We start from the raw sequence: 17,916 nt of genomic DNA on the forward strand, positions 1-17,916 counted from the left end.
AGCATAGGGCACTTCCACTCACGGGCGTATAAATTGGGAAAACTAAAAATCAGCAAGACACAGGCACCCCAAAGTTTAGGGCTGCTCTGTTGACAAGAACCTCCACTTCGTTACACCTTAAATATCCCAGGAAAGAGAAAAATGGATAAAGAAGTTGTGGTCCTTTTGTACAATGGAATATCACTCAGCCATGAAATCAACGTCATAAGGCTAGTAGCAGCATGATGAGTGGATTTAGGTACGACGATTCTAAGTGAAATAAGTCACACAGAAAAAGACACTTATCATAAGATATCACTTATAGAGGGAATGTAAAAACCGCTACCCTTGAACTGAATTACAAAACAGAACAGAGTCACACGTTTAGAAAACACACTATGGCTGCTTAACGGGTAAGGTGAGGTGGGGTGATGCATAAAACAAGGGTTTCAAATTAGCTCAGAGACCGTTCCATAAACCCAATATGTAATAGACAAGACCTACTCTTTGCTCAGTGATCTGGACTCAAAACCCCCTATTCACCGCCCAAGAATATATCTGACTAGTAAGAATCTTAAAACCTATGTACTGATATCCCTCTGTAAGTGAGTCAAGTGGGTGTAAAGCGGCATAAACACAGCAGTGAAAAGCAGCTAAACCCCTTTATAAAAATCAATCACTTTTAAAATCCCGTGAAACAAAGACAGTGAAAGAGAGAGAAATTCTTACAAAATTCGTTCAAGGGCTGTGATGCCACCTGGATTGACCATATCTAGACCCACAGCTGATTGAGGCATAAGGGTGGACACTCTTGGGGCTGAGAGGTTTGGTGAGGTTGGGTGAGCAAATGCAGACCCTTTAGAGTAATACTGCGTGGTACCCATCCCATGGGTCCCAAATCTCCAGGTTCAAGGGCATCTTCCTACATTGAAAACATGCATGAGAATCCCAGAAGATGGTACATCGTGTGATCGGGAAAGGTTTCTAAAACGCACCTCATTTCTCATCTCCTTGTGCTCGGGTTCGCCATTCCAGCCGCTTTACTAGCAATCTCCCTCCTTGAGAATCAGCACCTTTAACCTCCTGTTCCGTACAGGTTGCAATTTGTCCTGAGGATGAACGGGAAGAGGGGGAACCAATGAGACACTAGCTCTAGGTGTTGGGACAGGCACAGGTCACTGTATTTTCCCATCAGGAAGAAGAATTAACCACAGCCTCAGCCTGCCGCCCGGGACCAGAATAGGGCCTGAAGGAATCCTGCGCTTTTGCGGCCAGCTCCCAAGAAAGCGAGTTGAAAAATGGAGCTCAGGGGCACTGCAATTCACAAACCTGCAGAGTTATAAATGATAACTCTCGTCCACAAATATATTGACGGAAGACAACGAAGAGGATTTGAAAGCAAGGCAGAATTGCAGGAAACAGATTTCAGGAGGTAGATTCGAATCGCCTTTAAAGCACGGGAAAAGCGGCAAAACCTCGACAATGATGCCCTTGGCCAAAAAGGGCGTATGCGTTTTTTCCTGAATATATTCAGGAAAAAACGCATACGCCCTTTTTGGCCAACCAAGCAACCTGGAAAGGCAAATCAGCGCTACAAGGAAGTCTCGCTTCCCATCGGTCAAAAGGGCCATGCTGAATAAAGTGTCAAAACCAGAAATGCAGGACAGGCCATGGAGAAACGGGAGCCTTGCTACGGTGATGGGCGGGATGTAAATTGCCAACAGCCACTCTGCAGAAGTGTACGGTGTGTCCTGAAACATCGAAAAAACTCAGCTTAGAGAGCATAGGGCACTTCCACTCACGGGCGTATAAATTGGGAAAACTAAAAATCAGCAAGACACAGGCACCCCAAAGTTTAGGGCTGCTCTGTTGACAAGAACCTCCACTTCGTTACACCTTAAATATCCCAGGAAAGAGAAAAATGGATAAAGAAGTTGTGGTCCTTTTGTACAATGGAATATCACTCAGCCATGAAATCAACGTCATAAGGCTAGTAGCAGCATGATGAGTGGATTTAGGTACGACGATTCTAAGTGAAATAAGTCACACAGAAAAAGACACTTATCATAAGATATCACTTATAGAGGGAATGTAAAAACCGCTACCCTTGAACTGAATTACAAAACAGAACAGAGTCACACGTTTAGAAAACACACTATGGCTGCTTAACGGGAAAGGTGAGGTGGGGTGATGCATAAAACAAGGGTTTCAAATTAGCTCAGAGACCGTTCCATAAACCCAATATGTAATAGACAAGACCTACTCTTTGCTCAGTGATCTGGACTCAAAACCCCCTATTCACCGCCCAAGAATATATCTGACTAGTAAGAATCTTAAAACCTATGTACTGATATCCCTCTGTAAGTGAGTCAAGTGGGTGTAAAGCGGCATAAACACAGCAGTGAAAAGCAGCTAAACCCCTTTATAAAAATCAATCACTTTTAAAATCCCGTGAAACAAAGACAGTGAAAGAGAGAGAAATTCTTACAAAATTCGTTCAAGGGCTGTGATGCCACCTGGATTGACCATATCTAGACCCACAGCTGATTGAGGCATAAGGGTGGACACTCTTGGGGCTGAGAGGTTTGGTGAGGTTGGGTGAGCAAATGCAGACCCTTTAGAGTAATACTGCGTGGTACCCATCCCATGGGTCCCAAATCTCCAGGTTCAAGGGCATCTTCCTACATCGAAAACATGCATGAGAATCCCAGAAGATGGTACATCGTGTGATCGGGAAAGGTTTCTAAAACGCACCTCATTTCTCATCTCCTTGTGCTCGGGTTCGCCATTCCAGCCGCTTTACTAGCAATCTCCCTCCTTGAGAATCAGCACCTTTAACCTCCTGTTCCGTACAGGTTGCAATTGGTCCTGAGGATGAACGGGAAGAGGGGGAACCAATGAGACACTAGCTCTAGGTGTTGGGACAGGCACAGGTCACTGTATTTTCCCATCAGGAAGAAGAATTAACCACAGCCTCAGCCTGCCGCCCGGGACCAGAATAGGGCCTGAAGGAATCCTGCGCTTTTGCGGCCAGCTCCCAAGAAAGCGAGTTGAAAAATGGAGCTCAGGGGCACTGCAATTCACAAACCTGCAGAGTTATAAATGATAACTCTCGTCCACAAATATATTGACGGAAGACAACGAAGAGGATTTGAAAGCAAGGCAGAATTGCAGGAAACAGATTTCAGGAGGTAGATTCGAATCGCCTTTAAAGCACGGGAAAAGCGGCAAAACCTCGACAATGATGCCCTTGGCCAAAAAGGGCGTATGCGTATTTTCCTGAATATATTCAGGAAAAAACGCATACGCCCTTTTTGGCCAACCAAGCAACCTGGAAAGGCAAATCAGCGCTACAAGGAAGTCTCGCTTCCCATCGGTCAAAAGGGCCATGCTGAATAAAGTGTCAAAACCAGAAATGCAGGACAGGCCATGGAGAAACGGGAGCCTTGCTACGGTGATGGGCGGGATGTAAATTGCCAACAGCCACTCTGCAGAAGTGTACGGTGTGTCCTGAAACATCGAAAAAACTCAGCTTAGAGAGCATAGGGCACTTCCACTCACGGGCGTATAAATTGGGAAAACTAAAAATCAGCAAGACACAGGCACCCCAAAGTTTAGGGCTGCTCTGTTGACAAGAACCTCCACTTCGTTACACCTTAAATATCCCAGGAAAGAGAAAAATGGATAAAGAAGTTGTGGTCCTTTTGTACAATGGAATATCACTCAGCCATGAAATCAACGTCATAAGGCTAGTAGCAGCATGATGAGTGGATTTAGGTACGACGATTCTAAGTGAAATAAGTCACACAGAAAAAGACACTTATCATAAGATATCACTTATAGAGGGAATGTAAAAACCGCTACCCTTGAACTGAATTACAAAACAGAACAGAGTCACACGTTTAGAAAACACACTATGGCTGCTTAACGGGTAAGGTGAGGTGGGGTGATGCATAAAACAAGGGTTTCAAATTAGCTCAGAGACCGTTCCATAAACCCAATATGTAATAGACAAGACCTACTCTTTGCTCAGTGATCTGGACTCAAAACCCCCTATTCACCGCCCAAGAATATATCTGACTAGTAAGAATCTTAAAACCTATGTACTGATATCCCTCTGTAAGTGAGTCAAGTGGGTGTAAAGCGGCATAAACACAGCAGTGAAAAGCAGCTAAACCCCTTTATAAAAATCAATCACTTTTAAAATCCCGTGAAACAAAGACAGTGAAAGAGAGAGAAATTCTTACAAAATTCGTTCAAGGGCTGTGATGCCACCTGGATTGACCATATCTAGACCCACAGCTGATTGAGGCATAAGGGTGGACACTCTTGGGGCTGAGAGGTTTGGTGAGGTTGGGTGAGCAAATGCAGACCCTTTAGAGTAATACTGCGTGGTACCCATCCCATGGGTCCCAAATCTCCAGGTTCAAGGGCATCTTCCTACATCGAAAACATGCATGAGAATCCCAGAAGATGGTACATCGTGTGATCGGGAAAGGTTTCTAAAACGCACCTCATTTCTCATCTCCTTGTGCTCGGGTTCGCCATTCCAGCCGCTTTACTAGCAATCTCCCTCCTTGAGAATCAGCACCTTTAACCTCCTGTTCCGTACAGGTTGCAATTTGTCCTGAGGATGAACGGGAAGAGGGGGAACCAATGAGACACTAGCTCTAGGTGTTGGGACAGGCACAGGTCACTGTATTTTCCCATCAGGAAGAAGAATTAACCACAGCCTCAGCCTGCCGCCCGGGACCAGAATAGGGCCTGAAGGAATCCTGCGCTTTTGCGGCCAGCTCCCAAGAAAGCGAGTTGAAAAATGGAGCTCAGGGGCACTGCAATTCACAAACCTGCAGAGTTATAAATGATAACTCTCGTCCACAAATATATTGACGGAAGACAACAGAGAGGATTTGAAAGCAAGGCAGAATTGCAGGAAACAGATTTCAGGAGGTAGATTCGAATCGCCTTTAAAGCACGGGAAAAGCGGCAAAACCTCGACAATGATGCCCTTGGCCAAAAAGGGCGTATGCGTTTTTTCCTGAATATATTCAGGAAAAAACGCATACGCCCTTTTTGGCCAACCAAGCAACCTGGAAAGGCAAATCAGCGCTACAAAGAAGTCTCGCTTCCCATCGGTCAAAAGGGCCATGCTGAATAAAGTGTCAAAACCAGAAATGCAGGACAGGCCATGGAGAAACGGGAGCCTTGCTACGCTGATGGGCGGGATGTAAATTGCCAACAGCCACTCTGCAGAAGTGTACAGTGTGTCCTGAAACATCGAAAAAACTCAGCTTAGAGAGCATAGGGCACTTCCACTCACGGGCGTATAAATTGGGAAAACTAAAAATCAGCAAGGCACAGGCACCCCAAAGTTTAGGGCTGCTCTGTTGACAAGAACCTCCACTTCGTTACACCTTAAATATCCCAGGAAAGAGAAAAATGGATAAAGAAGTTGTGGTCCTTTTGTACAATGGAATATCACTCAGTCATGAAATCAACGTCATAAGGCTAGTAGCAGCATGATGAGTGGATTTAGGTACGACGATTCTAAGTGAAATAAGTCACACAGAAAAAGACACTTATCATAAGATATCACTTATAGAGGGAATGTAAAAACCGCTACCCTTGAACTGAATTACAAAACAGAACAGAGTCACACGTTTAGAAAACACACTATGGCTGCTTAACGGGAAAGGTGAGGTGGGGTGATGCCTAAAACAAGGGTTTCAAATTAGCTCAGAGACCGTTCCATAAACCCAATATGTAATAGACAAGACCTACTCCTTGCTCAGTGATCTGGACTCAAAACCCCCTATTCACCGCCCAAGAATATATCTGACTAGTAAGAATCTTAAAACCTATGTACTGATATCCCTCTGTAAGTGAGTCAAGTGGGTGTAAAGCGGCATAAACACAGCAGTGAAAAGCAGCTAAACCCCTTTATAAAAATCAATCACTTTTAAAAACCCGTGAAACAAAGACAGTGAAAGAGAGAGAAATTCTTACAAAATTCGTTCAAGGGCTGTGATGCCACCTGGATTGACCATATCTAGACCCACAGCTGATTGAGGCATAAGGGTGGACACTCTTGGGGCTGAGAGGTTTGGTGAGGTTGGGTGAGCAAACGCAGACCCTTTAGAGTAATACTGCGTGGTACCCATCCCATGGGTCCCAAATCTCCAGGTTCAAGGGCATCTTCCTACATCGAAAACATGCATGAGAATCCCAGAAGATGGTACATCGTGTGATCGGGAAAGGTTTCTAAAACGCACCTCATTTCTCATCTCCTTGTGCTCGGGTTCGCCATTCCAGCCGCTTTACTAGCAATCTCCCTCCTTGAGAATCAGCACCTTTAACCTCCTGTTCCGTACAGGTTGCAATTTGTCCTGAGGATGAACGGGAAGAGGGGGAACCAATGAGACACTAGCTCTAGGTGTTGGGACAGGCACAGGTCACTCTATTTTCCCATCAGGAAGAAGAATTAACCACAGGCTCAGCCTGCCGCCCGGGACCAGAATAGGGCCTGAAGGAATCCTGCGCTTTTGCGGCCAGCTCCCAAGAAAGCGAGTTGAAAAATGGAGCTCAGGGGCACTGCAATTCACAAACCTGCAGAGTTATAAATGATAACTCTCGTCCACAAATATATTGACGGAAGACAACAGAGAGGATTTGAAAGCAAGGCAGAATTGCAGGAAACAGATTTCAGGAGGTAGATTCGAATCGCCTTTAAAGCACGGGAAAAGCGGCAAAACCTCGACAATGATGCCCTTGGCCAAAAAGGGCGTATGCGTTTTTTCCTGAATATATTCAGGAAAAAACGCATACGCCCTTTTTGGCCAACCAAGCAACCTGGAAAGGCAAATCATCCCTACAAAGAAGTCTCGCTTCCCATCGGTCAAAAGGGCCATGCTGAATAAAGTGTCAAAACCAGAAATGCAGGACAGGCCATGGAGAAACGGGAGCCTTGCTACGCTGATGGGCGGGATGTAAATTGCCAACAGCCACTCTGCAGAAGTGTACGGTGTGTCCTGAAACATCGAAAAAACTCAGCTTAGAGAGCATAGGGCACTTCCACTCACGGGCGTATAAATTGGGAAAACTAAAAATCAGCAAGGCACAGGCACCCCAAAGTTTAGGGCTGCTCTGTTGACAAGAACCTCCACTTCGTTACACCTTAAATATCCCAGGAAAGAGAAAAATGGATAAAGAAGTTGTGGTCCTTTTGTACAATGGAATATCACTCAGTCATGAAATCAACGTCATAAGGCTAGTAGCAGCATGATGAGTGGATTTAGGTACGACGATTCTAAGTGAAATAAGTCACACAGAAAAAGACACTTATCATAAGATATCACTTATAGAGGGAATGTAAAAACCGCTACCCTTGAACTGAATTACAAAACAGAACAGAGTCACACGTTTAGAAAACACACTATGGCTGCTTAACGGGAAAGGTGAGGTGGGGTGATGCCTAAAACAAGGGTTTCAAATTAGCTCAGAGACCGTTCCATAAACCCAATATGTAATAGACAAGACCTACTCCTTGCTCAGTGATCTGGACTCAAAACCCCCTATTCACCGCCCAAGAATATATCTGACTAGTAAGAATCTTAAAACCTATGTACTGATATCCCTCTGTAAGTGAGTCAAGTGGGTGTAAAGCGGCATAAACACAGCAGTGAAAAGCAGCTAAACCCCTTTATAAAAATCAATCACTTTTAAAAACCCGTGAAACAAAGACAGTGAAAGAGAGAGAAATTCTTACAAAATTCGTTCAAGGGCTGTGATGCCACCTGGATTGACCATATCTAGACCCACAGCTGATTGAGGCATAAGGGTGGACACTCTTGGGGCTGAGAGGTTTGGTGAGGTTGGGTGAGCAAACGCAGACCCTTTAGAGTAATACTGCGTGGTACCCATCCCATGGGTTCCAAATCTCCAGGTTCAAGGGCATCTTCCTACATCGAAAACATGCATGAGAATCCCAGAAGATGGTACATCGTGTGATCGGGAAAGGTTTCTAAAACGCACCTCATTTCTCATCTCCTTGTGCTCGGGTTCGCCATTCCAGCCGCTTTACTAGCAATCTCCCTCCTTGAGAATCAGCACCTTTAACCTCCTGTTCCGTACAGGTTGCAATTTGTCCTGAGGATGAACGGGAAGAGGGGGAACCAATGAGACACTAGCTCTAGGTGTTGGGACAGGCACAGGTCACTCTATTTTCCCATCAGGAAGAAGAATTAACCACAGGCTCAGCCTGCCGCCCGGGACCAGAATAGGGCCTGAAGCAATCCTGCGCTTTTGCGGCCAGCTCCCAAGAAAGCGAGTTGAAAAATGGAGCTCAGGGGCACTGCAATTCACAAACCTGCAGAGTTATAAATGATAACTCTCGTCCACAAATATATTGACGGAAGACAACAGAGAGGATTTGAAAGCAAGGCAGAATTGCAGGAAACAGATTTCAGGAGGTAGATTCGAATCGCCTTTAAAGCACGGGAAAAGCGGCAAAACCTCGACAATGATGCCCTTGGCCAAAAAGGGCGTATGCGTTTTTTCCTGAATATATTCAGGAAAAAACGCATACGCCCTTTTTGGCCAACCAAGCAACCTGGAAAGGCAAATCAGCGCTACAAAGAAGTCTCGCTTCCCATCGGTCAAAAGGGCCATGCTGAATAAAGTGTCAAAACCAGAAATGCAGGACAGGCCATGGAGAAACGGGAGCCTTGCTACGCTGATGGGCGGGATGTAAATTGCCAACAGCCACTCTGCAGAAGTGTACGGTGTGTCCTGAAACATCGAAAACACTCAGCTTAGAGAGCATAGAGCACTTCCACTCACGGGCGTATAAATTGGGAAAACTAAAAATCAGCAAGGCACAGGCACCCCAAAGTTTAGGGCTGCTCTGTTGACAAGAACCTCCACTTCGTTACACCTTAAATATCCCAGGAAAGAGAAAAATGGATAAAGAAGTTGTGGTCCTTTTGTACAATGGAATATCACTCAGTCATGAAATCAACGTCATAAGGCTAGTAGCAGCATGATGAGTGGATTTAGGTACGACGATTCTAAGTGAAATAAGTCACACAGAAAAAGACACTTATCATAAGATATCACTTATAGAGGGAATGTAAAAACCGCTACCCTTGAACTGAATTACAAAACAGAACAGAGTCACACGTTTAGAAAACACACTATGGCTGCTTAACGGGAAAGGTGAGGTGGGGTGATGCATAAAACAAGGGTTTCAAATTAGCTGAGAGACCGTTCCATAAACCCAATATGTAATAGACAAGACCTAATCCTTGCTCAGTGATCTGGACTCAAAACCCCCTATTCACCGCCCAAGAATATATCTGACTAGTAAGAATCTTAAAACCTATGTACTGATATCCCTCTGTAAGTGAGTCAAGTGGGTGTAAAGCGGCATAAACACAGCAGTGAAAAGCAGCTAAACCCCTTTATAAAAATCAATCACTTTTAAAAACCCGTGAAACAAAGACAGTGAAAGAGAGAGAAATTCTTACAAAATTCGTTCAAGGGCTGTGATGCCACCTGGATTGACCATATCTAGACCCACAGCTGATTGAGGCATAAGGGTGGACACTCTTGGGGCTGAGAGGTTTGGTGAGGTTGGGTGAGCAAATGCAGACCCTTTAGAGTAATACTGTGTGGTACCCATCCCATGGGTCCCAAATCTCCAGGTTCAAGGGCATCTTCCTACATCGAAAACATGCATGAGAATCCCAGAAGATGGTACATCGTGTGATCGGGAAAGGTTTCTAAAACGCACCTCATTTCTCATCTCCTTGTGCTCGGGTTCGCCATTCCAGCCACTTTACTAGCAATCTCCCTCCTTGAGAATCAGCACCTTTAACCTCCTGTTCCGTACAGGTTGCAATTTGTCCTGAGGATGAACGGGAAGAGGGGGAACCAATGAGACACTAGCTCTAGGTGTTGGGACAGGCACAGGTCACTCTATTTTCCCATCAGGAAGAAGAATTAACCACAGGCTCAGCCTGCCGCCCGGGACCAGAATAGGGCCTGAAGCAATCCTGCGCTTTTGCGGCCAGCTCCCAAGAAAGCGAGTTGAAAAATGGAGCTCAGGGGCACTGCAATTCACAAACCTGCAGAGTTATAAATGATAACTCTCGTCCACAAATATATTGACGGAAGACAACAGAGAGGATTTGAAAGCAAGGCAGAATTGCAGGAAACAGATTTCAGGAGGTAGATTCGAATCGCCTTTAAAGCACGGGAAAAGCGGCAAAACCTCGACAATGATGCCCTTGGCCAAAAAGGGCGTATGCGTTTTTTCCTGAATATATTCAGGAAAAAATGCATACGCCCTTTTTGGCCAACCAAGCAACCTGGAAAGGCAAATCAGCGCTACAAGGAAGTCTCGCTTCCCATCGGTCAAAAGGGCCATGCTGAATAAAGTGTCAAAACCAGAAATGCAGGACAGGCCATGGAGAAACGGGAGCCTTGCTACGGTGATGGGCGGGATGTAAATTGCCAACAGCCACTCTGCAGAAGTGTACGGTGTGTCCTGAAACATCGAAAAAACTCAGCTTAGAGAGCATAGGGCACTTCCACTCACGGGCGTATAAATTGGGAAAACTAAAAATCAGCAAGGCACAGGCACCCCAAAGTTTAGGGCTGCTCTGTTGACAAGAACCTCCACTTCGTTACACCTTAAATATCCCAGGAAAGAGAAAAATGGATAAAGAAGTTGTGGTCCTTTTGTACAATGGAATATCACTCAGCCATGAAATCAATGTCATAAGGCTAGTAGCAGCATGATGAGTGGATTTAGGTACGACGATTCTAAGTGAAATAAGTCACACAGAAAAAGACACTTATCATAAGATATCACTTATAGAGGGAATGTAAAAACCGCTACCCTTGAACTGAATTACAAAACAGAACAGAGTCACACGTTTAGAAAACACACTATGGCTGCTTAACGGGAAAGGTGAGGTGGGGTGATGCCTAAAACAAGGGTTTCAAATTAGCTCAGAGACCGTTCCATAAACCCAATATGTAATAGACAAGACCTACTCCTTGCTCAGTGATCTGGACTCAAAACCCCCTATTCACCGCCCAAGAATATATCTGACTAGTAAGAATCTTAAAACCTATGTACTGATATCCCTCTGTAAGTGAGTCAAGTGGGTGTAAAGCGGCATAAACACAGCAATGAAAAGCAGCTAAACCCCTTTATAAAAATCAATCACTTTTAAAAACCCGTGAAACAAAGACAGTGAAAGAGAGAGAAATTCTTACAAAATTCGTTCAAGGGCTGTGATGCCACCTGGATTGACCATATCTAGACCCACAGCTGATTGAGGCATAAGGGTGGACACTCTTGGGGCTGAGAGGTTTGGTGAGGTTGGGTGAGCAAACGCAGACCCTTTAGAGTAATACTGCGTGGTACCCATCCCATGGGTTCCAAATCTCCAGGTTCAAGGGCATCTTCCTACATCGAAAACATGCATGAGAATCCCAGAAGATGGTACATCGTGTGATCGGGAAAGGTTTCTAAAACGCACCTCATTTCTCATCTCCTTGTGCTCGGGTTCGCCATTCCAGCCGCTTTACTAGCAATCTCCCTCCTTGAGAATCAGCACCTTTAACCTCCTGTTCCGTACAGGTTGCAATTTGTCCTGAGGATGAACGGGAAGAGGGGGAACCAATGAGACACTAGCTCTAGGTGTTGGGACAGGCACAGGTCACTCTATTTTCCCATCAGGAAGAAGAATTAACCACAGGCTCAGCCTGCCGCCCGGGACCAGAATAGGGCCTGAAGCAATCCTGCGCTTTTGCGGCCAGCTCCCAAGAAAGCGAGTTGAAAAATGGAGCTCAGGGGCACTGCAATTCACAAACCTGCAGAGTTATAAATGATAACTCTCGTCCACAAATATATTGACGGAAGACAACAGAGAGGATTTGAAAGCAAGGCAGAATTGCAGGAAACAGATTTCAGGAGGTAGATTCGAATCGCCTTTAAAGCACGGGAAAAGCGGCAAAACCTCGACAATGATGCCCTTGGCCAAAAAGGGCGTATGCGTTTTTTCCTGAATATATTCAGGAAAAAACGCATACGCCCTTTTTGGCCAACCAAGCAACCTGGAAAGGCAAATCAGCGCTACAAGGAAGTCTCGCTTCCCATCGGTCAAAAGGGCCATGCTGAATAAAGTGTCAAAACCAGAAATGCAGGACAGGCCATGGAGAAACGGGAGCCTTGCTACGGTGATGGGCGGGATGTAAATTGCCAACAGCCACTCTGCAGAAGTGTACGGTGTGTCCTGAAACATCGAAAAAACTCAGCTTAGAGAGCATAGGGCACTTCCACTCACGGGCGTATAAATTGGGAAAACTAAAAATCAGCAAGGCACAGGCACCCCAAAGTTTAGGGCTGCTCTGTTGACAAGAACCTCCACTTCGTTACACCTTAAATATCCCAGGAAAGAGAAAAATGGATAAAGAAGTTGTGGTCCTTTTGTACAATGGAATATCACTCAGTCATGAAATCAACGTCATAAGGCTAGTAGCAGCATGATGAGTGGATTTAGGTACGACGATTCTAAGTGAAATAAGTCACACAGAAAAAGACACTTATCATAAGATATCACTTATAGAGGGAATGTAAAAACCGCTACCCTTGAACTGAATTACAAAACAGAACAGAGTCACACGTTTAGAAAACACACTATGGCTGCTTAACGGGAAAGGTGAGGTGGGGTGATGCATAAAACAAGGGTTTCAAATTAGCTCAGAGACCGTTCCATAAACCCAATATGTAATAGACAAGACCTACTCCTTGCTCAGTGATCTGGACTCAAAACCCCCTATTCACCGCCCAAGAATATATCTGACTAGTAAGAATCTTAAAACCTATGTACTGATATCCCTCTGTAAGTGAGTCAAGTGGGTGTAAAGCGGCATAAACACAGCAGTGAAAAGCAGCTAAACCCCTTTATAAAAATCAATCACTTTTAAAAACCCGTGAAACAAAGACAGTGAAAGAGAGAGAAATTCTTACAAAATTCGTTCAAGGGCTGTGATGCCACCTGGATTGACCATATCTAGACCCACAGCTGATTGAGGCATAAGGGTGGACACTCTTGGGGCTGAGAGGTTTGGTGAGGTTGGGTGAGCAAATGCAGACCCTTTAGAGTAATACTGTGTGGTACCCATCCCATGGGTCCCAAATCTCCAGGTTCAAGGGCATCTTCCTACATCGAAAACATGCATGAGAATCCCAGAAGATGGTACATCGTGTGATCGGGAAAGGTTTCTAAAACGCACCTCATTTCTCATCTCCTTGTGCTCGGGTTCGCCATTCCAGCCGCTTTACTAGCAATCTCCCTCCTTGAGAATCAGCACCTTTAACCTCCTGTTCCGTACAGGTTGCAATTTGTCCTGAGGATGAACGGGAAGAGGGGGAACCAATGAGACACTAGCTCTAGGTGTTGGGACAGGCACAGGTCACTCTATTTTCCCATCAGGAAGAAGAATTAACCACAGGCTCAGCCTGCCGCCCGGGACCAGAATAGGGCCTGAAGCAATCCTGCGCTTTTGCGGCCAGCTCCCAAGAAAGCGAGTTGAAAAATGGAGCTCAGGGGCACTGCAATTCACAAACCTGCAGAGTTATAAATGATAACTCTCGTCCACAAATATATTGACGGAAGACAACAGAGAGGATTTGAAAGCAAGGCAGAATTGCAGGAAACAGATTTCAGGAGGTAGATTCGAATCGCCTTTAAAGCACGGGAAAAGCGGCAAAACCTCGACAATGATGCCCTTTTTGGCCAACCAAGCAACCTGGAAAGGCAAATCAGCGCTACAAGGAAGTCTCGCTTCCCATCGGTCAAAAGGGCCATGCTGAATAAAGTGTCAAAACCAGAAATGCAGGACAGGCCATGGAGAAACGGGAGCCTTGCTACGGTGATGGGCGGGATGTAAATTGCCAACAGCCACTCTGCAGAAGTGTACGGTGTGTCCTGAAACATCGAAAAAACTCAGCTTAGAGAGCATAGGGCACTTCCACTCACGGGCGTATAAATTGGGAAAACTAAAAATCAGCAAGGCACAGGCACCCCAAAATTTAGGGCTGCTCTGTTGACAAGAACCTCCACTTCGTTACACCTTAAATATCCCAGGAAAGAGAAAAATGGATAAAGAAGTTGTGGTCCTTTTGTACAATGGAATATCACTCAGCCATGAAATCAACGTCATAAGGCTAGTAGCAGCATGATGAGTGGATTTAGGTACGACGATTCTAAGTGAAATAAGTCACACAGAAAAAGACACTTATCATAAGATATCACTTATAGAGGGAATGTAAAAACCGCTACCCTTGAACTGAATTACAAAACAGAACAGAGTCACACGTTTAGAAAACACACTATGGCTGCTTAACGGGAAAGGTGAGGTGGGGTGATGCATAAAACAAGGGTTTCAAATTAGCTCAGAGACCGTTCCATAAACCCAATATGTAATAGACAAGACCTACTCCTTGCTCAGTGATCTGGACTCAAAACCCCCTATTCACCGCCCAAGAATATATCTGACTAGTAAGAATCTTAAAACCTATGTACTGATATCCCTCTGTAAGTGAGTCAAGTGGGTGTAAAGCGGCATAAACACAGCAATGAAAAGCAGCTAAACCCCTTTATAAAAATCAATCACTTTTAAAAACCCGTGAAACAAAGACAGTGAAAGAGAGAGAAATTCTTACAAAATTCGTTCAAGGGCTGTGATGCCACCTGTATTGACCATATCTAGACCCACAGCTGATTGAGGCATAAGGGTGGACACTCTTGGGGCTGAGAGGTTTGGTGAGGTTGGGTGAGCAAACGCAGACCCTTTAGAGTAATACTGCGTGGTACCCATCCCATGGGTTCCAAATCTCCAGGTTCAAGGGCATCTTCCTACATCGAAAACATGCATGAGAATCCCAGAAGATGGTACACCGTGTGATCGGGAAAGGTTTCTAAAACGCACCTCATTTCTCATCTCCTTGTGCTCGGGTTCGCCATTCCAGCCGCTTTACTAGCAATCTCCCTCCTTGAGAATCAGCACCTTTAACCTCCTGTTCCGTACAGGTTGCAATTTGTCCTGAGGATGAACGGGAAGAGGGGGAACCAATGAGACACTAGCTCTAGGTGTTGGGACAGGCACAGGTCACTCTATTTTCCCATCAGGAAGAAGAATTAACCACAGGCTCAGCCTGCCGCCCGGGACCAGAATAGGGCCTGAAGCAATCCTGCGCTTTTGCGGCCAGCTCCCAAGAAAGCGAGTTGAAAAATGGAGCTCAGGGGCACTGCAATTCACAAACCTGCAGAGTTATAAATGATAACTCTCGTCCACAAATATATTGACGGAAGACAACAGAGAGGATTTGAAAGCAAGGCAGAATTGCAGGAAACAGATTTCAGGAGGTAGATTCGAATCGCCTTTAAAGCACGGGAAAAGCGGCAAAACCTCGACAATGATGCCCTTGGCCAAAAAGGGCGTATGCGTTTTTTCCTGAATATATTCAGGAAAAAACGCACACGCCCTTTTTGGCCAACCAAGCAACCTGGAAAGGCAAATCAGCGCTACAAGGAAGTCTCGCTTCCCATCGGTCAAAAGGGCCATGCTGAATAAAGTGTCAAAACCAGAAATGCAGGACAGGCCATGGAGAAACGGGAGCCTTGCTACGGTGATGGGCGGGATGTAAATTGCCAACAGCCACTCTGCAGAAGTGTACGGTGTGTCCTGAAACATCGAAAAAACTCAGCTTAGAGAGCATAGGGCACTTCCACTCACGGGCGTATAAATTGGGAAAACTAAAAATCAGCAAGACACAGGCACCCCAAAGTTTAGGGCTGCTCTGTTGACAAGAACCTCCACTTCGTTACACCTTAAATATCCCAGGAAAGAGAAAAATGGATAAAGAAGTTGTGGTCCTTTTGTACAATGGAATATCACTCAGCCATGAAATCAACGTCATAAGGCTAGTAGCAGCATGATGAGTGGATTTAGGTACGACGATTCTAAGTGAAATAAGTCACACAGAAAAAGACACTTATCATAAGATATCACTTATAGAGGGAATGTAAAAACCGCTACCCTTGAACTGAATTACAAAACAGAACAGAGTCACACGTTTAGAAAACACACTATGGCTGCTTAACGGGTAAGGTGAGGTGGGGTGATGCATAAAACAAGGGTTTCAAATTAGCTCAGAGACCGTTCCATAAACCCAATATGTAATAGACAAGACCTACTCTTTGCTCAGTGATCTGGACTCAAAACCCCCTATTCACCGCCCAAGAATATATCTGACTAGTAAGAATCTTAAAACCTATGTACTGATATCCCTCTGTAAGTGAGTCAAGTGGGTGTAAAGCGGCATAAACACAGCAGTGAAAAGCAGCTAAACCCCTTTATAAAAATCAATCACTTTTAAAATCCCGTGAAACAAAGACAGTGAAAGAGAGAGAAATTCTTACAAAATTCGTTCAAGGGCTGTGATGCCACCTGGATTGACCATATCTAGACCCACAGCTGATTGAGGCATAAGGGTGGACACTCTTGGGGCTGAGAGGTTTGGTGAGGTTGGGTGAGCAAATGCAGACCCTTTAGAGTAATACTGCGTGGTACCCATCCCATGGGTCCCAAATCTCCAGGTTCAAGGGCATCTTCCTACATCGAAAACATGCATGAGAATCCCAGAAGATGGTACATCGTGTGATCGGGAAAGGTTTCTAAAACGCACCTCATTTCTCATCTCCTTGTGCTCGGGTTCGCCATTCCAGCCGCTTTACTAGCAATCTCCCTCCTTGAGAATCAGCACCTTTAACCTCCTGTTCCGTACAGGTTGCAATTGGTCCTGAGGATGAACGGGAAGAGGGGGAACCAATGAGACACTAGCTCTAGGTGTTGGGACAGGCACAGGTCACTGTATTTTCCCATCAGGAAGAAGAATTAACCACAGCCTCAGCCTGCCGCCCGGGACCAGAATAGGGCCTGAAGGAATCCTGCGCTTTTGCGGCCAGCTCCCAAGAAAGCGAGTTGAAAAATGGAGCTCAGGGGCACTGCAATTCACAAACCTGCAGAGTTATAAATGATAACTCTCGTCCACAAATATATTGACGGAAGACAACAGAGAGGATTTGAAAGCAAGGCAGAATTGCAGGAAACAGATTTCAGGAGGTAGATTCGAATCGCCTTTAAAGCACGGGAAAAGCGGCAAAACCTCGACAATGATGCCCTTGGCCAAAAAGGGCGTATGCGTTTTTTCCTGAATATATTCAGGAAAAAACGCATACGCCCTTTTTGGCCAACCAAGCAACCTGGAAAGGCAAATCAGCGCTACAAGGAAGTCTCGCTTCCCATCGGTCAAAAGGGCCATGCTGAATAAAGTGTCAAAACCAGAAATGCAGGACAGGCCATGGAGAAACGGGAGCCTTGCTACGCTGATGGGCGGGATGTAAATTGCCAACAGCCACTCTGCAGAAGTGTACGGTGTGTCCTGAAACATCGAAAAAACTCAGCTTAGAGAGCATAGGGCACTTCCACTCACGGGCGTATAAATTGGGAAAACTAAAAATCAGCAAGACACAGGCACCCCAAAGTTTAGGGCTGCTCTGTTGACAAGAACCTCCACTTCGTTACACCTTAAATATCCCAGGAAAGAGAAAAATGGATAAAGAAGTTGTGGTCCTTTTGTACAATGGAATATCACTCAGCCATGAAATCAACGTCATAAGGCTAGTAGCAGCATGATGAGTGGATTTAGGTACGACGATTCTAAGTGAAATAAGTCACACAGAAAAAGACACTTATCATAAGATATCACTTATAGAGGGAATGTAAAAACCGCTACCCTTGAACTGAATTACAAAACAGAACAGAGTCACACGTTTAGAAAACACACTATGGCTGCTT

The sequence above is a fragment of the Balaenoptera borealis genome (genome assembly GCF_965194805.1).
Source record: "Balaenoptera borealis genome assembly, chromosome: 2".
Classification (NCBI taxonomy): domain Eukaryota; kingdom Metazoa; phylum Chordata; class Mammalia; order Artiodactyla; family Balaenopteridae; genus Balaenoptera; species Balaenoptera borealis.